A 16906-nucleotide genomic window follows, 5' to 3' on the forward strand; every position below is an offset into this window, starting at 1 on the left:
GTAGTGTAAGGTTAATGGGGGGGATTGTTGGGTTACGGGTATACGGGTTACGTGGGTTTAAGTAGGGTGATCATTGTTCGGCACAACATCGAGGGCCGAAGGGCCTGTTCTGTGCTGTACTGTTCTATGTTCTATGTTCTAATTGTCTCAAGCCAGGACAGTTGGTAGGATTTTGCAAGTCCAGGCCAGATGGTGGGGATGAATGTAATGCGACATGAATCCAAGATCCTGGTTGAGGCCGCACTCATGCGAGCGGAACTTAGCTATAAGTTTTTGCTCGGCAATTCTGCGTTGTCGCGTGTCCTGAAGCCTGCCTTGGAGAACGCTTACCTGGAGATCAGAGGCTGAATGCCCTTGACTGCTGAAGTGTTCCCCGACTGGAAGGGAACATTCCTGCCTGGTGATTGTCGCACGGTTGTTTGAAGGCAAGTAGTCGGGGTGTGGGAAGTGTCCTACTTGCCTTCAAACAACCGGGCAACGTCAAACAAATCATTGTTTGCAGCAAATTACCCAGCCTTCAGAACAGCGACCACAACACAACACAACCCTGCCAGAGCAATCTCTGCAAGACATGCCAGATCATCGACATGGATACCACCATTACACCTGGAAACACCACCCACCAGGTACGCGGCACATACTCGTGCGACTCGACCAATGCAGTCTACCTCATACGCTGCAGGAAAGGATGTCCTGAAGCGTGGTACATTGGTGAGACCATGCAGACACTGCGACAACGAATGAACGGGCATCGTGCGACAATCACCAGGCAGGAATGTTCCCTTCCAGTCGGGGAACACTTCAGCAGTCAAGGGCATTCAGCCTCTGATCTCCGGGTAAGCGTTCTCCAAGGCGGTCTTCAGGACACGCGACAACGCAGAATTGCCGAGCAAAAACTTATAGCTAAGTTCCGCACGCATGAGTGCGGCCTCAACCGGGATCTTGGATTCATGTCGCATTACATTCATCCCCCACCATCTGGCCTGGACTTGCAAAATCCTACCAACTGTCCTGACTTGAGACAATTCACACCTCTTTAACCTGGGGTTATCTCTGGATCTGTAATGGATTGATTACCCGCAAATGCTCGCATTCCAAGCATTGTCTGGCATCTCTGACTTTGTCTATATCAATGTTTCTGGAACATACCTCTCCATTCACCTGAGGAAGGAGCAGCACTCCGAAAGCTCGTGTTTGAAACAAACTTGTTGGACTTTAAACTGGTGTTGTAAGACTTCTTATTGTGCTTACCCCAGTCCAACGCCGGCATCTCCACATCATAAAAAAAGTTAAAGATTGCATCCAAGTTACAGAAAAGGCATGCCATTGCGCAAGGATGAGTGGCAGGCCAGACTTTTGCACAGAATATAAACAGCAAGGAAAGACGGAAAATGAGAGAAAGCTAGCCAGAAATAGAAAGACAGTAAAGAGTTTCCATCGATATTAAAAAGGAAATGAGAAAACAAAGTGAGCATTGGTCCTATAGAAAGCGAGTCTGAGAGTTAATAATGAAAAATAATTAAATGGCAGCATTGGACCAGGGACGCATAATAGTGGCCTCAGATATAGGACAATCCTGTAAAATAAGGGATAGTTGGTCACCCTACTAGTTGTGCACCTCCTGTGAAAGTTCCCTCATTGGAGACTAGGGAAACCTTACCATAAAGTGACCAATTTGCAGCCAAAGGCACCGGCACCTTGTTTAAACAATACAAATAAAAAAAGCTGTCAATCAAGTGACTTCACATTGGTGTGACTGAGCTGAAGACCCTCTAGCAAATTGCCCACTGTGAACTAAACCAGTGTTCTTCAAACTTTTTTTCCGGGGACCCACTTTTAACAACTGGCCAGCCAACCTTCGGGACCCAACCCGGCCGACCTTTGTGACCCACGCCGGCCGATTTGCGTGACCCACGCCGGCCGACCTGCGCGACCCACCATTTTCTCTTACCTTGTTTTCTGCTGATAAAAATGGAGGAAATGGTTTTGGGTCCCTTTGGCCCTTGTACACGCTCCTCCAATGGAACCTGTTGGATGAAGGTGAAGCCTTCCGGTGTCGGAAAGTATGGAGTCTCCATCTGTCCAAAGTTCTGAATTTTTTTCCTGTAAAGTTTTATCAAATAAACCCCCCCCCCCCGAACTTGTAAAAAAATAAAATGAGTAAAATAAATGAAAAAAATAAATAAACCCCCCCGAACTTGTCAAAAAATAAAATGAAAAAAATAAATAAAACCCCCCCGAACTTGTCAAAAAGTAAAATGAATAAAATAAATGAAAAAAATAAAAATTAAATGAATAAAATAAATGAATAAAAACCACTTCAGAACTTGTAAAACAAAAAGCTGCAACCATTTGAAAAAATAGCGGCCGCATTGCGCATGCGTGCCCGATCATGGGGCGTGCATGCGCAATGGGGCCAAATTTTTTTTTACACGTTCGCGGCTGCTTGCAGCTGGCGTTTTGAAAAGCCGGTTGCTGTGCGGGGATTTGCATGATCGGGAGCGCCGTGGACAACAGCTCCGCGACCCTCCCGACACCCGCCCGCGCGACCCACCTGTGGGTCGCGCCCCCGACTTTGAAGAACACTGAACTAAACAGAACAACACATCAGCAGCAAAGTGTCCCAACTGTACAAGTGACTATATACAGTGTTCAGGATTACAGATCGCAACATCCCAAATAAACAGTCAGATCAAGCAGATTACCTTCTGTTGAATGGAAGGTTGTGACTAGTGGTGTTCCACAGGGATCGGTGCTAGGGCCTCTTATTTGTAGTATACATAAACGATTTGGAGGAAAATGTAGCCGGTCTGATTAGGTAGTTCGCGGTTGACACCAAGGTTGGTGGAGTGACAGATAGTGTTGAAGATTGTCAGAGGATACTGCAGGACATAGATCGGTTGGAGAAATAGCAAATGGAGTTTAATCCGGACAAATGTGAGGTAATGCATTTTGGTAGGTTTAACATAGAGGGGAAATATACAGTAAATGGCAAAACTCTTAGGAACACAGAAAGTCAGAGAGATCTGGGCGTACAGGTCCATAGATCTTTGGAAGTGGCAACACAAGTGGACAAGGTAGTCAGAAAGCATATGGAATGCTTGTCTTCATTGGACGGAGCATCGAGTATAAAAACTGGCAAGTCATGCTACAGTTGTATTTGGTGAGGCCGCACTTGGAATATTGTGCACAATTCTGGTCGCCACACTATCAGGAGGATGTGGAGGCTTTGGAGAGGGTATAGAGGAGGTTTACCAGGATGTTGCCTGGTCTGGAGTGTTATTATGCGGAGAGGCTGAATAGACTTGGATTGTTTTCATTAGAACAACGGAGGTTGAGGGATGACTGGATAGAGGTCTACAAGATTATGAGAGGCATAGATAGAGTGGACATGTGGTGACTCTTTCCCACTAGGGGGTCAGTCACTATAGGTTTAAGGTCCATGGGGCAAAGTTTAGAGGAGGTGTGTGAGACAGGTTTTTACACAGTGTGGTGAGTGCCTGGAATGCGTTGCCAGGGGAGGTTGTCGAAGCAGATCCATTAATGGTGTTCAAAAGACATCTCAACCAATACATGGATAGGATGGGGATAGAGGGATACGGCACTAGGAGGTGCTCAGGGATTTGGCCAAGGGTATTATCATGACCGGTACAGGCTTGGAGGGCCGAAGGACCTGTTCCTGTGCTGTATTGTTCTTTGTTCTTTAAAACAACACTTGTTTTGACCAGGTGAGAAGGGGTGAACTGCTTCCCTCTATTCCACCTCCTCAATTGGGACGGTAGCACAGTGGTTAGCACTATTGCTTCACAGCACCAGGGACCCGGGTTCAATTCCCGGCTTGGGTCACTGTCTGTCCGGAGCCTGCACGTTCTCCTTGTGTCTGCTTGGGTTTCCTCCGGGTGCTCCAGTTTCCTCCCACAAGTCCCAAAAGACGTGCTGATAGGTGAATTGGACATTCTGAATTCTCCCTCTCTGTACCCGAACAGGCGCCGGAGTGTGGCGACTAGGGGATTTTCACAGTAACTTCATTGCAGTGCTAATGTAAGCCTACTTGTGACACTAATAAAGATTATATTAAAGCTGTGAGAAATAGAGATTTTACAAGAGGAACATTCTGGAAAGTTCCCTGCTTCCATGGTAATTAGTACCCAAACACATGAGGTTATAGAACATAGAACAGTACAGCACAGAACAGGCCCTTCGGCCCTCGATGTTGTGCCGAGCAATGATCACCCTACTCAAACCCACGTATCCACCCTATACCCGTAACCCAACAACCCCCCCCCCCCAACCTTACTTTTTAGGACACTACGGGCAATTTAGCATGGCCAATCCACCTAACCCGCACATCTTTGGACTGTGGGAGGAAACCGGAGCACCCGGAGGAAACCCACGCACACACGGGGAGGACGTGCAGACTCCGCACAGACAGCGACTCGGCCGGGAATCGAACCTGGGACCCTGGAGCTGTGAAGCATTTATGCTAACCACCATGCTACCGTGCTGCCCACATGGGAGGAAGGTGAATTAGTTGAGAGGAAGGATAATCTATGCGTTCAACTGGATTTTTTATTTTTTTACCGAAGTACAGTGAAAAGTATTTTCTGCAGCCGAGGGAACGTACACAGTACGTACATAGTAGACAAAAGAATAATCAACAGAGAACATTGACAAATGGTACATCGACAAACAGTGATTGGTTACAGTGCGGAACAAAGGGCCAAACAAAGCAAATACATGAGCAAGAGCAGTGAAGTTAAAACTCACCACTATTCTTAGAATTCCCCCTATACCAAAAAAGGGTCGATATTCTAAATGGTGAACAGGGATTCTCACTCCCTGACTCCGATGCAGGCTTCGGTGGGTGCTATTCAGGTCAAACTATATTTTCAAGTTATCCCCCGGTATAACCCATACCTTCACCGAAGAATTTTACCTACTTACCCCTTAGTAGCATCGATGTCCTGGGTCCAGCATTGTTAAGTAAGTAAAGTAGGCTGATAACCACTGTTTCAGGTTAAAACTTTAAAGTTATTTTATTATTATAATTTTTTTTTTTAAAGCTGTAAACACTTTCTTAACAGAAAGGTAAAAAGATCTTGCTTCTGGATCCTTCCTGTTGGTTGAAGGGACCTTCAGGCCCACCTTGACAATCAATCTTCTTTCAAGTCTGGTCTTCTTGAGATGTATTCGCTGGTGAACTCGGTTGCTGTGTCCTATCCTTCCCATGTACCGAGCTGTGAGAGCTGGCTCTGCTGGCTGTCCCCTTTCTTCGGGTTTATATTCTCTTTCGAAGAGTTATTAAGTTTTAACGACTTTATTGTAAATGAGCTTAGAACATAGAACATAGAACAGTACAGCACAGAACAGGCCCTTCGGCCCTCAATGTTGTGCCGAGCCATGATCACCCTACTCAAACCCACATATCCACCCTATACCCGTAACCCAACAACCCCCCCCCCCCCCTCCCCCCCTAACCTTACTTTTTTATTAGGACACTACGGGCAATTTAGCATGGCCAATCCACCTAACCCGCACATCTTTGGACTGTGGGAGGAAACCGGAGCACCCGGAGGAAACCCACGCACACAGAGGGTTGTTTCACTTTGATAGTTAAAAAGTATCTTTGATGTAAACATTTTAATACAACTAATTATTCATTTTGGGCATAACGTCACCTTTCAGATCTGATTAAAAATGCTTTGGTTTCAATAGTTACTTTTATTTCTGTGATTTCGAATCGTTTAATTTTCCAATTGTCCCCAGCTCATAACTTTGCCTTTGATTTTGACTTTAAATTATGTTTCTTGTAGACAGGTCGTCTCCAATTTTCTTTTAATTGACTTGATGTTAGTAGAATTTTACACTTAGAATTGACACCAAATTCGACTGAGCATCATCCATCCTTTCCAGCTGTTTACTAAGAGAGTTTATTTCAATTAAGGTGTGAAACTTTGCTTTTAGCTGTATGCTAAAATTTAACTTGATTATGTCTTGAAAGACCTGCCTGTTTTAAACATTCATCACTTAATTCAATTGAAATTCTCATCCATGCTTTTCCAGATGCTTCCTGAGATAGTTACTTTCAATGAAGGTGTGAGCCATTGTTTTAGCTTACCACATGAAACCTGTGTGTTTGCTAAACCTGCTTGTGAGAAAGAATCTGCATTTTATAACCCTGCTCTATGCAGCTGCTATTAACCTTTTGTGGGATCTTTCCCTGTATCCTCTCAGACCAGATATTGCCAGACTTCCATGTTTCAAATGACAAATTTTTCTGTATTTTCAAGAACAGCAGCATAGGGCGTCATGAATAATGTTCTTACAGGGAACAGATTAGTCTGAGGGAAATTCGTTGAGGAGTCTAGTAGTAGTGTGGAAGAAGCTGTTCCTATGTCTGGATGTGCAGGTCTTCAGACTTCTGTGCCTTCTGCCTGATGAAAGGGTGTGGAAGAAAGCAAAGCCTGGGTGGGAGGGAGTCTCTGATAATGTTGTCTACCTTCCTGAGGCAGCGGGAGATGTAGACAGAATCAATGTGGGGCTGGCAAGCTTGTGTAATGCGTTGGGCTGAGTTCACCACACTCTGCAGTTTCTTGCGATCTTGGACCGAGCAGTTGCCATACCAAGCTGTGATGCAGCCAGATGGGATGCTCTCTCGCACATCTGTAGAAGTTTGTGAGAGTCGATGAAGATATGCCAAATTTCTTTAGATTCCGTAGGAAGTAGAGACGTTGTTGGGCTTTCTTGACTGTTGCATCAACGTGAGTGGACCAGGACAGACTGTTGGGGATGGTGACCCCCAGGAACTTAACCACCTTCACTTCGGAGGGACCTTTTCCAGGAATGTGAAAGAGAGTAAAAATGTAGACCATATTGAGGCAAAATAATTTCACCAAAATCCGTTGGTGAGACCCTGGTTTTGATCGAGTGTCAGTCAATGTATTCCGAGGAAGAATCCAACATGGTCCTTCAATGTTACTCCCTAAAAATGGCATTTTGATGATGAAGTGGGGACATCACCAGAGACTAGAAGAAGAGGAGTAGACAGCTGTCCATCAAGTTTTTATCCCTCCTGGTTATTACAGGAAACCTTTAAGAATTGTCCATGAGATTCGGATGGTAGGTCACCTCAGAATAAATAATCTTCAGGATAAAATAATGAGCCACGTTTAGAACATAGAACATAGAACATAGAACGATACAGCTCAGTACAGGCCCTTCAGCCCACGATGTTGCACCGACATGGGAAGTCAAAAACTAAAGGCCATCTAACCGACACTATGCCATTATCATCCATATGCTTATCCAATAAACTTTTAAATGCCCTCAATGTTGGCGAGGTCACTACTGTTGCAGGTAGGGCATTCCACGGCCTCACCACTCTTTGCGTAAAAAACCTACCTCTGACGTCTGTCCTATATCTATTACCCCTCAATTTAAGGCTATGTCCCCTCGTGCTAGCCACCTCCATCCGCGGGAGAAGGCTCTCACTGTCCACCCTATCTAACCCTCTGATCATTTTGTATGCCTCTATTAAGTCACCTCTTAACCTTCTTCTCTCTAACGAGAACAACCTCAAGTCCATCAGCCTTTCCTCATAAGATTTTCCCTCCATACCAGGCAACATCCTGGTAAATCTCCTCTGCACCCGTTCCAAAGCTTCCACGTCCTTCCTATAATGAGGCGACCAGAACTGTACGCAATACTCCAAATGCGGCCAGTACCAGAGTTTTGTACAGCTGCAACATGACCTCATGGCTCCGGAACTCAATCCCTCTACCAATAAAGGCCAACACACCATAGGCCTTCTTCACAACCCTATCAACCTGGGTGGCAACTTTCAGGGATCTATGTACATGGACACCGAGATCCCTCTGCTCATCCACACTGCCAAGAATTTTACCATTAGCCAAATATTCCGCATTCCTGTTTTTCTTTCCAAAGTGAATCACCTCACACTTCTCTACATTAAACTCCATTTGCCACCTCTCAGCCCAGCTCTGCAGCTTATCTATGTGTCCCTCTGTAACCTGCAACATCCTTCCACACTGTCTACAACTCCACCGACTTTAGTGTCGTCTGCAAATTTACTCACCCAACCTTCTGTGCCCTCCTCTAGGTCATTTATAAAAATGACAAACAGCAACGGCCCCAGAACAGATCCTTGTGGTACGCCACTCGTAACTGAACTCCAGTCTGAACATTTGCCATCAACCACCACCCTCTGTCTTCTTTCAACTAGCCAATTTCTGATCCACATCTCTAAATCACCCTCAATCCCCAGCCTCCGTATTTTCTGCAATAGCCGACCGTGGGGAACCTTATCAAACGCTTTACTAAAATCCATATACACCACATCAACTGCTCTACCCTCGTCTACCTGTTCAGTCACCTTCTCAAAGAACTCAAGAAGGTTTGTGAGGCATGACCTACCCTTCACAAAACCATGCTGACTATCCCTAATCATATTATTCCTATCTAGATGATTATAAATCGTATCTTTTATAATCCTCTCCAAGACTTTACCCACAACAGACGTGAGGCTCACTGGCCTATAGTTACCTGGGTTATCTCTACTCCCCTTCTTGAACAAAGGGACCACATTTGCTACTCTCCAATCCTCTGGCACTATTCCTGTAGCCAATGATGACATAAAAATCAAAGCCAAAGGCTCAGCAATCTCTTCCCTGGCTTCTCAGATGTTGATTCGACCAGCACCATTTATTCCAATATTCTTCTTTCTTTTAAAAAAATAATTTTTATTGGAATTTTTTTACAGAAAATATAAGAACATAACATCAAGTAGTAATATGCACCAAACTGCCCCATAGCACCCACAACTCCCCCCAAACCGTAACATCACATGTATCCAACCCCCCCCCCCCCCCCAACAAGAGAACTTAACCATAAATTAAAATTAAATAAATCAAATTTAAATAAGATAAACAAACATAGTCATCGCCCCCCCCCCCCCCCCCCCCCCCCTAGCCTCCCCCCCCGGGTTGCTGCTGCTACTGTCCCAGTACCCTATCGTTGAACCAGAAAGTCGAGGAAAGGTTGCCACCGCTTAAAGAACCCTTGCACCGATCCTCTCAGGGCGAATTTGACCTTCTCTAGCTTAATAAAACCCGCCATGTCATTGATCCAGGTCTCCACGCTTGGAGGCCTCGCATCCTTCCATTGTAGCAAAATCCTTCGCCGGACTACTAGGGACGCAAAGGCCAGCACACCGGCCTCTTTCGCCTCCTGCACTCCCGGCTCTACCCCAACCCCAAAGATCGCGAGTCCCCATCCTGGCTTGACCCTGGATCCCACCACCCTTGACACCGTCCTCGCCACCCCCTTCCAGAACTCCTCCAGTGCCGGGCATGCCCAGAACATATGGGCATGGTTCACTGGATCCCCCGAGCACCTGACACACCTGTCTTCACCCCCAAAGAACCTACTCATCCTCGTCCCAGTCATGTGGGCCCTATGCAGCACCTTGAATTGAATGAGGCTAAGCCACGCACACGAGGAGGAAGAATTAACCCTCTCCAGGGCATCAGCCCATGTCCCGTCTTCAATCTGTTCCCCCAGATCCCCCTCCCACTTCGTTTTCAGCTCCTCTACTGACGCCTCTTCCACCTCCTGCATAAGCTTGTAGATATCGGATATTTTCCCCTCCCCGACCTAGACCCCCAAAAGTACCCTGTCACTCACCCCCCTCGCGGGGAGCGCAGGGAATCCCTCCACCTGCCGTCTAGCAAGTGCCTTTACCTGCAAATATCTAAACATGTTTCCCGGGGGGAGCCCAAATTTCTCCTCCAACTCCCCCTGGCTCGCAAACCTCCCGTCGATAAACAGGTCCCTCAGCTGTCTAATGCCCGCTCTGTACCATCCCTGAAATCGTCCATCCATGTTCCCCGGTACGAACCTATGGTTCCCCCTTAACGGAGCCTCCATCGAGCCCCCCACTTCTCCCCTATGTCGCCTCCACTGCCCCCAAATATTGAGGGTAGCCGCCACCACCGGACTCGTGGTATACCTCGTGGGAGGGAGCGGCCACGGCGCCGTTACCAGGGCCCCCAGGCTTGTATCCCCACAGGACGCTCTCTCCATCCGTTTCCATGCTGCCCCCTCCCCCTCCATCACCCACTTGCACACCATCGACACGTTGGCCGCCCAGTAGTACCCCGAGAGATTGGGCAACGCCAGCCCCCCCTATCTCTACCCCGCTCCAAGACCCTCTTCACCCGCGGGGTGCCATGCGCCCAAACAAATCCCATGATGCTGCTGGTTACCCTTTTAAAAAAGGCCCTAGGGATAAAGATGGGCAAGCACTGGAAGAGGAACAAGAACCTCGGGAGAACCGTCATTTTGACGGATTGCACTCTGCCCGCCAATGACAGCGGCACCATGTCCCACCTTTTAAACTCCTCCTCCATCTGCTCCACTAGCCTGGTGAAGTTAAGCTTATGGAGAGTCCCCCAACTCCTGGCCACCTGCACCCCCAGGTACCTGAAACTCTTCACTGCCCTCCTGAAAGGGAGCCTCCCAATTCCCTCCTCTTGATCTCCCGGGTGCACTACAAATACCTCGCTCTTTCCTAAGTTTAGCTTATAGCCCGAAAAGCCCCTAAATTCCGCTAACAGCTCCATCACCCCCGGCATTCCCCCCTCTGGGTCCGCCACATATAACAGCAGGTCGTCCGCATACAGTGACACCCGGTGCTCCCCCCCCCCCCCCCCCCCCGCACCAGACCCCTCCATCTCCCTGACTCCCTCAACGCCATAGCCAGCGGTTCAATCGCCAGTGCAAAGAGCAGGGGGGACAGGGGGCACCCCTACCTGGTCCCACGATAGAGCCTAAAGTACTCCGATCTCCTTCCATTTGTGACTACACTCGCCATCGGAGCCGCGTAGAGCAGCCTCACCCATTTGATGAATCCTTCCCCAAATCCAAACCTCTCCAGCACCTCCCACAGGTAACCCCACTCAACTCTATCAAACGCTTTCTCTGCGTCCAGCGCCACCACTATCTCCGCCTCCCCCTCCACTGCCGGCATCATGATAACATTGAGCAATCTCCGCACATTCGTGTTGAGCTGCTGCCCCTTGACAAATCCTGTCTGATCTCCGTGAATCACCTCTGGCACACAATCCTCTATCCTGGTAGCCAGGATCTTCGCCAGCAACTTAACGTCTACGTTAAGGAGCGAGATAGGCCTGTATGATCCACACTGCAAAGGGTCCTTATCCCGCTTTAGGATCAAAGAGATCAGTGCCCGCAAAATCGTCGGGGGCAAAGCCCCCCCTCCCATGCCTCATTGAAGGTTCGCACCAGCAGGGGACCCACCAGATCAGCATACTTTTTGTAAAATTCCGCCAGGAACCCGTCCGGCCCCGGGGCCTTACCTGACTGCATTTGCCCGATCCCCCTGACTAGCTCCTCCAGCTCTATCGGCGCCCCCAGCCCCTCTACCAGCTTCTCTTGGACCCTTGGGAAACATAGCCTGTTCATGAAGCTCTCCATCCCCTCTCTCCCCCTCGGAGGTTCCGACCGGTACAGTTCCTCGTAAAAGTCCCTAAAGACCCCGTTTACTTCTGTCCCCTTCTGCACTACATTTCCACCCCCATCCTTCACTCCACCAATTTCCCTAGCCGCATCTCGCCTACGGAGCTGATGCGCCAACATCCTGCTCGCCTTCTCTCCATACTCATATACCGCGCCCTGCGCCTTTCTCCACTGTGTCTCCGCCTTTCTGGTGGTCACCAAGTCAGATTTGGCCTGCAAACTGCGCCGTTCTCCCAGCAACCCTTCCTCCGGTGCCTCCGCATATCTCCTGTCCACATCCAGGAGCTCTCCCACCAGTCTCTCCCTCTCCTTCCTCTCCCTCCTTTCCCTATGGGCCCGGATGGAGATCAGCTCCCCCCGGATCACTGCTTTCAGAGCCTCCAGACCATCCCCACCCGGACCTCCTATCATTGGTATCCAGATACCCCTCAATGCTTCTCCGAACTCTCTTACACACCTCCTCCTCTGCCAGCATCCCCACATCCAGGCGCCAGAGCGGGCGCTGGTCCCGCGCCTCTCCCATCTCCAGATCAACCCAGTGCGGGGCATGGTCCGAAATCGCTATGGCCGAGTACTCGGCATCCTGCACCCTCGAAATCAATCCCCTGCTCAGGACAAAAAAGTCTATCCGGGAATAAACCCTATGAACATGAGAGAAAAAGGAATACTCCCGTGCTCTCGGTCTCCCAAACCTCCAGGGATCCACCCCTCCCATCTGGTCCATAAACCCCCTCAGCACTTTGGCCGCCGCCGGTCTCCTACCCGTCCTTGAACTGGACCGGTCCAATGTGGGATCCAGCACTGTGTTAAAATCTCCCCCCATGATCAGGCCCCCTGCCTCCAGGTCCGGGATGCGGCCCAACAATCGCCTCATGAAGCCGGCATCATCCCAATTCGGGGCATATACGTTCACCAGCACCATCTTCTCTCCCTGCAGCCTACCCTTCACCATGATATATCTGCCCTCCTTGTCCGACACCACCTCAGCCGCCTCAAACGCCACCCTCTTCCCCACCAGAATCGCCACCCCCCGGTTCTCCAATATTCATCTTTGATGAACCATGCCGTAGGATTCTGGTGGATTGTGTGGGACGCCTACACAAGACTAAAACAGGGTATAATTATCTTCTAACTACCATGGATTTATCCACCCAATTCCCAGAGGCAATTCCTTAAAGGGAAAGCACTGCGAAATTGATAGTTGTGAGTTGATTGTTTTTTTTTACCAGGTATGGTTGTTCAGAACAATTCAGTCTGATCAGGGATCAAACGTTATGTCATGAGTGTTCATGGAAGCAATGCATAACCTGGGAGTGAAGCAGATTAACTCATCTGCCCGTTAACTCCAAACTCTAGAGGCTTTAGAGAGATTCCATCAAACCCTCAAAACCATGATTAGGGCCTATTGTGAGGAATATCCTGAAGTTTGGGATAAAGGATAACTTTTGTTATTCACCATCACAGATGCATCTAATGAATCAACAGGGTTCAGTCACTTCAAGTTAGGCTATGGGCATAATGCGGGGCTCACTTAAATTGATTAAAGTAAGAACCATGACTCAGAAAGAAGAAATTCATTTTTTTGATTATGTGTCTAACTTTCAAGAAAGACTTTCAAAAGATTGAGAAATATCTTGGGCGCATCTTTTAAAAAATATATTTTTTTAAACCAGGGCATTTAAAAAAAATTGTTCATGGGATGTGGGTGACGCTGGCTGGGCCAGAATTTATTGTCCAGCCCTGAGAGCATTTAAAAGTCAACCACATTGCTATGGGTCTGGAGTCACATGTAGGCCAGACCAGGTAAGGTCAACAGATTCTCATCCCGAAAGGACATAGTAAACCACATGGATTTTTACGACAATCGACGGTAGTTTCATGGTCACCTTTAGACTTCTAATTCCAGACTTTTATTGAATTCAAATTTCACCACCTGCCATGGTGGGATTTGAACCCGGGACCCCAGATTATGACGCTGGGTCTCTGGATTAGTAGTGCAGCGACAATACCACTATGCCACTGCTTTCCATACATAAATACATAATCAATCAAAAACATAACAATCCCCAGAATTTGGCATGATGGCTCCACCGACCTCCACTCCCATAGAATTTGCCATCAGGCGATCAGTGTGGCAAAAGCCACTACGTCAGCCCCCTTCCCCTCCAGCAGCTCCGGCAATTCCGACACCCCAAAGGTCACCACCAAAGGGCCCGGTGACATCTCCATCCCACAATTTTCGACAGAGTTTCAAATATCGGGCCACAGAACCCCGCCAATCGTGGACGTGACCAAAACATTTGGACATGATTTGCCGGACCCCTCCACATCTTTCACACTTATCTTCTACCTCTGCAAAGAACCCACCCATCCACGCCTGCATCATGTGAGGCCCTATGCACCACTTTGAACTGTATCAAGCTCATCCTGGCACAGGACGACGCAGCAATGATCCAGTGCATAATCTCACTCCACACCCCGATCCCAACTCCATATCCAGCTCCTTCTCCCACTTCCGCTTTACCTACTCGATTGGCACTGTCCCTGTGTCCACTGGCCATCCATAGATGTCTGCGATCCTCCCGTCCCCCAACTCATCTGGCTATAACATAACAACCTGTCCAGCAAAGTGTCCTCCGGCAACCGAGGGAACAAGGGCACCTCCTTTCACACAAAATCCCGTAACTGTATATATCTGTTACCCTCCCCGGCAACTCATATTTCTCCTGCAATACCCCCAAGTTTGCTAACCTTCATTCCACGATCAAGTCCCTCACCCATTCCACCCTTTCCCTGTGCCACTGCCTAGATGTTCTATCCAGCCTAGTTGGAACAAACCGGTGATTCCCATAGATAGAGGCCAGCACTGACATTACCCACCCCCCATGCCAAAATGCCGCCTCAACTGGTTCCAAACCTTTAAGGATGAAGCCACCACCAAACTCACTGTAGATCTCCCCTGGAGCAAACGAAAGTGGGGCCGCAGCCCGAACCTCAGACTTACCCCCACACACGATGCCGCCTCCACCTGCAACCACTCCGCGTGTTCCTCCCCTCATCACTACCAGACCCTGTCCGCATTCGCCACTCAGTAATAATACAAGTTCAACCCCCCCCCCCCCCCCCCTTACCTGCCACATGCTTTGTACCTGTTGAATCCGCAACGTCCTGCCAGCCCATTCAAAGGCCGAGATTAACCTGTCTACGCTACCAAATACACCTTTGGCAGGAATATTGGGAGGGACTGAAACACAAGAAGAAATCTCGACATCCCACCTCTTCAGATCGCCCTTCACCCCCTCCACCAAGCCAGCCTGATTCCATTTATACATTTGTGGCCCAGTCATGAGCCACCTGAACACCCAAATATCTGAACCTACACCTGGCCAGCTTAAATGGTGTGCCACGCAAACCTTCCCCTCTCCCCAGGGCATTTACTGGAAACAGTTCACTTTTGGTGATATTCAGTTTGTAGCCCGAAAATGCGTCAAACTCCTCCAATATACCCATAATCCTATCCATACAATCCAACAGGTTTGAAATATACAACAAGTCATCTGCACACAACAAGACTCTATGCTCCATGCCTCACTTTACAATACCTGACCACTCCCCCGATGCCCAGAGCGCAATAGCCAAGGGCTCGATAGCCAACGTGAACAGAAGTCGGGATAACGGGCACCCCTGCCTCGTACCCCAGCTCGAAATCTCTCGAGCTGATCGAATTTTCCTGACACTAGCTGCATATAACAACCTCACCCATGAGATAAACGTGGGCCCAAATCCAAGCCTCCCCAGAACCTTGAACAAATACCTCCACTCTATCCTATCAAACACCTTCTCCACATCCATAGACACACTAACCCCGGCACTCTGTCCTTCGACAGCGTCATAAACACATTCAATAAATGTCTAATATTACTCAACAGCTGCGTCCCCTTCACAAAACCCGTCTGATCTCCGACACCACTTCTGGCAAACACCCCTCCAGCTACCTCGCCAATGCTTTAGCCAGCACCTTCACAACCATGTTTAATAGGGAGCTGATCCTTTACAACATTCCACCGGCTCCTTAACCTTCTTGGGGATTAACAAATTCAACGCCTGCGCCAGTGTGGCTGGCAGCTCCCCCCGTGCCAAAGAGTCGAAAAACATCTCCAGGAGATGTGGGTCCAATTCCACTGCAAACCGTTTATAAAAGCCAACCGTGAAACCATCAGGCACCTTCCCTGACAGCATCGACTCAATTGCCTCCATCACCTCCTGTAGTCCCAAAGGAGCCTCCAATCCCAGCCCATTCTCCCTCTTAACCTCCGGAACACCAGCCCATTAGGAAACCGCCCCATCCCAGCTCCCTCCCCCCGAGGTTCAGACCTGTACAGCCCCCGATTGAAGGACTTGAATGTGGTCTGGTGTTGTAACCAACGCACCCCCTCCTCTCTCACTTGTACTATCTCCCATGCAGCAGCTTGTCACCTCAGTTAATGCACTCGCAGGTGGCTGGCCTTCTCCCTATTCTCATACTGAACCCCCCTCGCTCTCCAAGGCTGGTCCACCACCTTCCTTGTCATCAACAAATCGAATTCCCCCCCTGTAACTTCTTCCGCTCCACCAAGAGTTCTCTGGTCAGAGCCCTAGAGGACTGCCTACTCACCTCCAAAATAGTACCCACCAATCACTGCCACTCTGCCCTCTCCACCTTATCCCTATGGCTCTTGTACGCAATCACCTCCCCCCCGCACCACTGCCTTCAACACCTCCATTCCTGAGACCTCTCCATTCTGGTTAAACTACATATGCTCCTTCAGTACCGAAGCCATCTTCCCGCAAAACCTTTCATCCGCCAGAAGTGCCTGTCCATCCTCCGTGAAGGTCCGTGTGCCTGGCCCACATCAAGCCTCACATCCATAAATTGCGGCACATGGTCTGAAACCACAATCGTCCCATATTCCACCCTGACTATCCCCGGGAGAATCGAATTACCCACCACGAAAAACGTAATCGGGAGTACACCCCATGCACATGGGAGAAGTAGGAAAATTCCCTCCCTCCTGGATGCTGAAACCTCCACGGATCCACTTGCCCCATTTGGGTGATAAACACCCCTTGTTCCTTTGTCATTTCCAACCTAACCAGTGTTCTTGGGCTTGAACGGTCCAACCGAGGCTCCATCACACAGTTAAAATCACCCCCTATTATTACTTAATGTGAGTCTAGACCCGGGATGTCTGCCTCCTGAGTTGGGTGTTTCAGGAGGTAAAAGATAAGTGAGAGCGGTGTGGGAGGGACGCAGCAAATCACATGCATATGTTCTGGGCATGTCCTATGCTGGCGAACCTTTGGGGCTCTT

The sequence above is a fragment of the Scyliorhinus canicula genome, chromosome 3 (genome assembly GCF_902713615.1).
Source record: "Scyliorhinus canicula chromosome 3, sScyCan1.1, whole genome shotgun sequence".
Classification (NCBI taxonomy): Eukaryota; Metazoa; Chordata; class Chondrichthyes; order Carcharhiniformes; family Scyliorhinidae; genus Scyliorhinus; species Scyliorhinus canicula.